At 45.6% G+C, this 8804-nt stretch overlaps 1 protein-coding gene across 6 annotated transcripts in view; it reads left to right on the top strand.

The window, feature by feature from the left end:
- The first annotated feature begins 6157 nt into the window (after positions 1-6157).
- The window catches only part of ATP6V0A1 (ATPase H+ transporting V0 subunit a1), a 64384-nt gene continuing 61737 nt past the window's right edge, over positions 6158-8804 (top strand). For 3 of the 6 annotated variants that reach the window (XM_069951655.1, XM_069951653.1, XM_069951654.1), the window contains exon 1: positions 6159-6435. The gene's annotated coding sequence lies outside the window, so the exon portion shown is untranslated. Of the gene's footprint in view, positions 6436-8804 lie in introns of all 6 variants that reach the window. The other 3 variants (XM_069951657.1, XM_069951656.1, XM_069951661.1) reach the window with 2 other exon arrangements.

The raw sequence follows: 8804 nt of genomic DNA, 5'->3' as shown, positions 1-8804 counted from the left end.
GAGCCATGCAGTATGTGGAGGAGAGGTGCCGCATTTCACTCCAGGGCATGAAGAATAAACCAACTAGGTAATAAGATCCCACTAACAGCTCACACAGGATCATCTGCACAAAGCTCGACCTATGGATTCACATTCTGGAACATTCTTGCAACTTTTTGATGTATTTCTTTCTCCTGAATGAAGGCCTCTATAAATAGAAGCAATATAATAAGAGATAACAAGATGGCTTACTAGACACCATAGACTCTCCCTTGGCTTTGGGACTCCTCCTTCCCTCCCTACAATTAGGCAGTGAATGATACGCCTGATAACCAAGAGTTTTGTCACCCAGACCAGCAGAGCCGGCTTCCCTTTAAGAAGTTGTCCAACTGGGGCAACTTGTTTAGGATTCATAGATACAATAGTTGACCTATACCAGTGTATTACAGTGTAATAACTTCTAACAAAGTACTGCAAGGCTACTTCATGTGTTAGCAATGAAGAGAGAAGGAGAGGAGGTGGCTTATCTTTCCAAGAACAAAAAGATCAGGCAGCTGAAATTCAACATGCCTGATCCTTCTGTCCCTTGGAGTTTTTTTCTAACGTGTATTGGGGCTTTTATTACTCCCTTAATATTACTTGGATTACTTAGGGGACCCTACCATCAATAATTTATATAACTTTGTTGAATTTTCACCATTTAAGTCTGGCGATTTTTAAAATCTTGCAGCTGGCAGGGAGTATTTTATTGCAAATACGAACTCACCTCTCCTCATGCCTGCGGTGAGCGGCGGGAACCAGAAGGTATTCCCCCCTCCCCGAGTTGCGATGACGTTAGGACATTAGGGAAAAGGCCTGTCCCGGCTGATGGACTGGCTGCTCAGCCAATCAGTGACTGGAGGGGCACCCCCCCCCCCCCTGCCCCTAATTTAAAATCGACGGACTTCTCTTTTAAATAGTACAGTTTTCATAGACACAGTTACCCAGTCCTGAGACTGAATAGGGAATATGCTATATATCACGGGTGTCAAACTGCGGCCTCCAGCTGTTGCAAAAGTACAATTCCCATCATGCCCGGACAGCTAATGATTTTGGCTGTCTAGGCATGATGGAAATTGTAGTTTTGCAACAGCTGGAGGGCTGTGCATTTGACACCCCTGCTATATACCTTCTGCTCATGGAAGGCACCATAAGTAGATGGGACTTGCTGAGCAGAACTCCAGGAAACCCCTATGGAAGCTACAGTATAAGGCTATGTTCACACTACGTATTAGACCGGCCGGGTCACGAAACAGCTGGTCTGTTCTCGGATCATCGCGGCCGGTACTTAAGTACCGGACGGATGATTCGTCCTGCCGCAGAGCTCTGATGCGGGCGCATTAGTGTGCGCCCGCATCAGAGCTTCCCATAGCCCACAGTGAAGCGAGCGGCCGGAGCCGCTTGCTTCACTGTGTGAACTGACAGGTCTTTCTGCGGTCGGAATTCACTGAATTCCGGCCGCAGAGAACTGACATGTCAGTTATTTGCGGCCCCGTATGGGATCCCGGCCGAAGCGCATACAATGTGTATACGCTCCGGCCGGGATCGTATATCAGATAAAGTTATGTTGCGCTCCACAAAAAGTACGGCTGTTGTTGCCGATAGCAACAACGGCATTACTTTTACGTAGTGTGAACATAGCCTTAAGTAGGATGTTGTCACCCAGCTCTCTCCAGACGAACCCCTATTTACAGTTCATCTGATCAACTTTCTGTAATCTACAACTGATATAATATACAACTTTCAATCTGTAACTTTGTAAGCACACTGCACTACTGATCTGCTGATCCTGAGATACAACCTGTATTATAGTTCACATCTGTATATGCAATTCTTTTTTTTCCCCACAATATTTTATTGTACTTTTTTTCAGAATAATATACAATAAAGTGTGAGCAAAAAGAGTGATTACAATGCAGAGCATCTAGAAGGACTGATGTAAACAGTAATGATAATGAATAAAATGGTTACAAACTTTACATTTGTAAAGAAGCATTACAGTTGTAAAACAAGTAAAATAGAAAAGAATAAATATGAAAGGAATGAATAAATAGAATGGATCATCTAATAAGTCAGCTGAACTGTCCAAAGCAGGAGAGGTTTTCTATGAATATTTGCTACAGCTCTGAACAGTTCCTGTTGAGAACAGAGGTGGCAGCAGAGCGCACCGTGTCAGGTTATGTGCACACTGAGTAAATAGGACAGAAAGTCCGTCGCGTAATCCGACGCTCGCACCCGCTTGCGGACAGTGGCGGGTGCGCGCGTCTCCGCCCGTGCCATAGACTTTATTCTATGCACGGGCGGATTCCTTCCTCCGCCTAAAGAATGAACTCGGTCATTCTTTGGGCGGAGGAAGAAATCCACCCGTGCGTAGAATGGAGTCTATGGCACGGGCGGAGACGCGCACGCCCGCCGCTGTCCGCAAGCAGGTGCGAGCGTCGGATTACGCGACGGACTTTCACAGGCAATTTTTTTACCACAAAAAACGCAGCTACTTTCGTGCGAGTTTGATGCGAGTTCTGTGCGAGTTTTACGCAGCGAGTCTGTGCGTGTGAACAGACCTTTAGGGTACAAACACACACACCGTATACGCAGCAGATCTGCAGTAGATTTGATGGTGCAGATTTGATGCTGTGTTCAGTTAGTTAGATCTAATCTGCTGCGTATTTGCTCCGTATTTGCTCCATATCGCAGCAGTAAATACGCTGCGTATACGGTGTGTGTGTTTATACCCTTAAAGGGAACCTGTCACCCCCCCATGCCGGGGTGACAGGCTCCTGACCCCCGCTACAGCCCCCTATACTCACCTGATCCCGCCGGGTCCCGCTTCTGGATCCGGTCGGGTCACAGAGATATCAGCCGCTGCAGCCCGCCGCGCGCGCTGAGAGATGAGTCCAACGCTCATAGAGAATGACAGAGTGCTGGACGTCATTCTCTATGAGCGTTGGACTCATCTCTCAGCGCGCACGCCGGGCTGCAGCGGCTGATATCTCCATGACCCGACCGGATCCAGAAGCGTGACCTGGCGGGATCAGGTGAGTATAGGGGGCTGTAGCGGGGGGTCGGGAGCCGGCACGGGGGGGGTGACAGGTTTAGTGAACAAGACGTTAGACGAGATAGCTCAGGATACTCTGTAACTTATCACTTCTACCTGCACTGGAGATGTTCTGCCAGCAGGGGAGACTAAAGAGACACAAGAAATTTACATTAAAACATAATAAAAAGGCAACTTCTATAATATATAAGAAAATAGATTTTTTTCCTACATTTACTTTTCATGGTCATTTTTGTAATATGACGCAATTGTTAACAATATGAACACAACCGTATGGCCATAGCTCCGAATATCCCGGCCCAGCCCTGAATTCTTGTGTCTTTTTTCCACACTCTTTAATAGAAATTCCTGAGTCACATGATCAAAAACTCACATGACATGTAACAAAGATATGCATGGATGCACTAAATGTACTATTTTGGAAAAAGTAGGAAAAATGCATTGAAAAACTCAGGACTAGAGATGAGCAAACCTGGAGCATGCTCGAGTTGATCCGAACCCGACCGTTCAGGATTTGATTAGCGGTGGCTGCTGAAGTTGGATAAAGCTCTAAGGCTATGTGGAAAACATGGATATAGTAATTAGCTGTATCCATGTTTTCCAGACAACCTTAGAGCTTTATCCAAGTTCAGCAGCCCCAGCTAATCAAATGCCGAACGGTCGGGTTCGGATCTACTCTAACCCGAACCCGGTTCGCTCATCTCTACTCAGGACGCATTCTGCAGTTTTATTTAAAAAAAAAAAAAACATGAAATGGGTCTTATGTTGAATTTTGGACTAACCATCCGTGACGCAACCTGCTCCCCCCCCCCCCCCCCCCAAACATTGTAGGCATTGTGTTTTATTTCTTTATTGATGTCCATCTTAAAAAACACAAGAACCACAATCCATGCCTTCCGTAAAAACCAGAGAAATCATTTTGCAGTTTTGGGCTATGCTCCCACATAGTATTTTGCTCAGTATTTTTTAACCAAAACCAAGAGTGGATTAAAAAAAAAACTGACCCAAAAAAGGCCACTCAAGGCAGGAATAAAAAAAAAAAAAAATCTCCATAGCTATAGCATTTGATATTGACAACTTATGGCTGCAGCGCTTTTTCTGCAAATGGATATGTTCCCACACAGTATTTGGTCAGAATTTTTAACCAAAACCAGGAGTAGATTGAAAACCCAGAATGGCTATGTTCCCACACTGCTGAAATTGAGTGCATGGACGTCATTTACTGGTAAATAATTGCCCTTTTTTTATTTAAACAACGGACATTATATGCCAGTAAATGACGGCCATCCACTCAATTTCAGTAGTGTGGGAACATAGCCATTCTGGGTTTTTAATCCACTCCTGGTTTTGGTTAAAAAATACTGACCAAAATACTGAGCAAAAATACTGTGTGGGAACATAGCCATTTCGTGACAAAGCGCTGCAGCCATAAATTGTCAATATAAAATGCTATAGCTATGGAGATTTTTTTTTTGTTTTCTTAAATCCTGCCTTAGGGTGCCTTCACACCTACCGACTCGCAGCGTAAATCTCGCTGCGAGTCTGGCAGGTCCTGGCAGTTCACTGGCACTTCGTACACGCAGCGGTCTGAACGACCGCTGCGTGTATGCAATTCTGCCGGCCCCTTAACCCCTTCAGCTGCCGCCCGGCTCCCGCTCTGTATACATTACCTCCCCTCGCTGCACGGGTCTCGGCGTACTGCTCTCCCGCCCGGCCAATCAGTGTGTTGCCCAGCCGCAGCCACTGATTGGCTGGGCGGGAGAGCAGTACGCCGAGACCCGTGCAGCAAGAGACATGTAATGTATACAGACACAGCGGGGGAGCTATATAGTGACAGTGAACTGCCAGGACCTGCCAGACTCGCAGCGAGATTTATGCTACGAGTCGGTAGGTGTGAAGGCACCCTAAATGGCGGGTTTTTTTGGGTCAGTGCCAGTTTATTTATATTGTAGCTATGGTGTTTTTTCTCTAGGGTGATGCCCCCCTCCACTGTTTTTTTTAAATCTTGGTCTAAAAAAAAAAAAAGGAAATATAGGTTGTATTATTATAATTTTTTTTGGCATTTATTCCCTTTCTTCCAAGTAAAATCTTTGAATCACATGACAAGGGAAAAAAAAGCAGCTAAATAAAAACAACAAATATATGGTAAAAATGTTCAGCTCCTCACACCTGCAGTTGTTCACCAGGTGATAGAAACACGTCATGCTGCGTTTACACGAAGCGATAATTGGCCCGATCGTACGATTAACGATGTCAGAGTTACGATTTTTTTTCATAACGATCAGCGTTTAGACGGTACGATATATCGTACGGAAAATTCGTTTTGCGATCGCTAAAGCCTATCTCACACATTGGTAAAATCGGCGAACGACTGTTCACACGGAACGATCTGCAAATTTTTTGCGAACGATCAATGACGATTTGAGAAGAAGTTCAAAGATCAAAATGAACGATTTCTCGCTCGTCGTTTGATCGTTCGCATGCATGTACACATACGATTATCGTTCGAATTTGATCGTTATCGCGCAAATTCGCACGATAATCGTTACGTGTAAACGCAGCATCAGTCACGTATATCGAGTCTGTATCTGCATGTGAAGCTTCGATAAAGAAAAACTTGGACTTTTCCCTGGATTGCTGCCCTTTTCCTAAAAACAAAAAACAAAAAACACACGTACTAAAACATTATTTTTGAATAAAAAAACAAACAAAAAAAACTATTAAAATTAAAAAACACTCGAAATACATTTACTAAGCCTTAAAAAGCGTTGGCTATGGGAGGCGGTTACCTAGCTACATGACACCATTGTCTTCGATAGGACAACCCCTTTAAGAACCTGCCCTCTGCTTTTAGCATAAGACATGGACAGGAGCCTCATTTACATAGGCCCTAATATTCTTTCTTTTTTTGTAATTATTTCTATATCTCCTTTATAATACACAAGAGGTGACGTCACATCTGTCGCCTCACGAACGGCTGACCGGCCTACGTCACGAGCGCAGTGTGAGTCATGTGATCCCTCCCTCCTCACTGCGGCATATTCTCTCTCCCCCCCCCCCTCCATTCCATCAGGATGACACGTCACGTGACACACACCGGCGGCCATGTTGCTTGTGGGCAGCGTTATCTTATATCGCTACAAATAACTAAACGTCAGGGTAATGGCTGCTTAGATATATGTAGAACAGACCGTCTGCCCACTTGCGACTTCTATTATTCGTGACTGAAGTTGAAAACGAGAGAGGGCAGGAGAGCCGCATTCCCCGAGCGCTCCTGGCGGTGACGTAAGTGACGTCACGGGGCTGATCTCCGGGCTGAAGGAGGAGGAAGGGGCAGCTGATGCTGTGCGCTCATCTACAAGGTACGGGGATCGGGGGGATCATGGGGGGATATAAGGGCGGATTGGGATGGGGGTGTTATATATATATATGGGGGCAGGGTTCTGTGGTCAGATATATATAGGATTGTATCACCTTCCCTGCTGGGATATGGATTGTATGGAGAGAGATGCATCAATGGCTGCAGTGTCATCATGGATCTATTATTACCATCTGTCTAGTGCTGCTATAGTATATCACTATCTATCTATCTCCTATCTATCCAGAGACCAGTTCTTCTAAGGCAGGCATGGGGAACGTTCAGCCCTCCAGCTGTTGCAAAACTACAACTCCCATCATGCCTGGACAGCCTTCGGCTGTCTAGGCATGATGGGAGTTGTAGTTTTGCAACAGCTGGAGAGCTGAACGTTCCCCAAGCCTTCTTTAAATCAATGCCCCACAACCTGCGCCTCTCCAGCTGCTGCTAAACTACAACTCACAGTATGAGGCATGCTGGGTGTTGTAGTTTTGCCGCAGTTCCCATCTAATTGCATGCTGCTTCTTATATGATGGTGCAGATAACCCTGATATACTGCATCTTCTTGCCCCCCCTCCCCATCAGTGAATATATAGTCAGCAGGTCTCAGTTGGTGAGGACTGGTGCTTTTGTTTGAGCTTTTGTTAAAGTGGTTATACAAGATTTAAAGGGGAAGTACGGCGGATTATAAAATCCAGCAGGGGCAAGGGGAAATTGATTACAAGTACTGACTTACCTGGCCACGTTCCTGCGGCCAGTGGCAGGGCAGAGCTCCGGGGTGTACACGTCCCGGGGCCACTCAGCCAGTCAGTGACTGGGGAGGGACGCCGCTCTAGTCACTGTTTGGGTCCTATTCCACGGTCGGCCCGTGGAATAGGACCCGATCAATAATGTGAATGAGCACCGATCTGCCAGATCGGCGCTCGTTTACTGGGCCTATTCTACGCCCCGATAATCGTTTAGCGAGGGCTGCAGGGACATCATTACCGATGTCCTTGCAGCCCTTGTTAAACACCATACATTACCAACAAATGTTGCAGGGCTTCTCATGCGCTCCTCTTTCTCCCGTTCCCGCATGCAGCAGCCGCTTGGGAGCGGCCTGTCTGAGCTGACAGACCACTCAGCCAATCACTATCCGTGACGGTCCTGGCCAGTGATTGGCTGAGCGGTCTGTCAGCTAAGACAGGCCGCACCGAAGCTGAAGCTCGGTGCAGGACCGGAAGGAAGAGGAGCGCAGGAGAAGCCCTGCAACATGTGTAGGTAATGTATGGTGTTTAAACAAGGGCTGCAAGGACATCGGTAATGATGTCCCTGCAGCCCTCGCTAAACGATTATCGGGGTGTAGAATAGGCCCAGTAAATGAGTGCCGATCTGGCAGGTCGGCGCTCATTTACATTATTGCTCATATATGGTGCTGCTGAAATCGTCTGTCGCCCACCGCGCATCGCTATTCCACGCAGCGATGCGCGGTTGGTGCCCAATGATTTTAGGTTTCACTCTAAATAATCCGCAGGACTTCTCATTTAAAGGGAATCTGTCAGAATGTGGCGCTTCAGCTTCCAAGGAACAGTGTAATTTTTTTATATCTTTGCAAAGACAAAGGCATCATTTGTTTTATCACCTATCTGCCTGTGTCCACAGTTATGTACTTGGTATTGACCTGACAGATTCTTAAAAAAATAAAAAAAAATTAGCGCCCCTTCCCCCTTTCATGTTTTGTGTGGTATTACAACCTAGTTCCATTGACCAATTTCAGACACAACGTAAGGACAGGAATGGGACTGTTTCTGTGTTTATTTCTTCTCGTACTGGGTAATCTTTTGAAAAGGGTTCTCTGGTGAAATTTTTCTTCTTTAAATTAGCTGGTGTCAGAAACTATGTAAAGATATGTAAATTATTTATTTTTAATTTAAAACTTTAAGTCTTCAAGTACTTATCAGCTGCTGTATGTTCTGCAGGAAGTGGCGTATTCTTTCCAGTCTGACACAGTGCTCTCTGCTGCCCCCTCTGTCCATGTCAGGAACTGTCCAGAGCAGTAGCAAATTCCCATAGAAAACCTCTCCTGCTCCGGACCGTTCCTGACATGGACAGAGGTGGCAGCAGAGAGCACTGTGTCAGACTGGAAAGAATACACCACTTCCTGCAGGACATACAGCAGCAGATAAGTACTGGATAGAAGTAAATTACAAATCTCTGGCATTTTTTAAATCCAGTTAATTTGAATGAAAAAAAATATTTTGTTGAAGTACCCCTTTAAGTAGAAGACAGTACACCACTCCATTATGTAGATATCCAATTAATGGAAAACATCCCTAATAATAATAATAATAAAAACTTTTAACATGTCACAGAGACACTTTGGGGTGTTAAGACCCC

Source organism: Dendropsophus ebraccatus, chromosome 14, assembly GCF_027789765.1.
Source record: "Dendropsophus ebraccatus isolate aDenEbr1 chromosome 14, aDenEbr1.pat, whole genome shotgun sequence".
NCBI classification, from domain to species: domain Eukaryota; kingdom Metazoa; phylum Chordata; class Amphibia; order Anura; family Hylidae; genus Dendropsophus; species Dendropsophus ebraccatus.
This window is presented reverse-complemented; position numbering and strand designations above follow the sequence as displayed.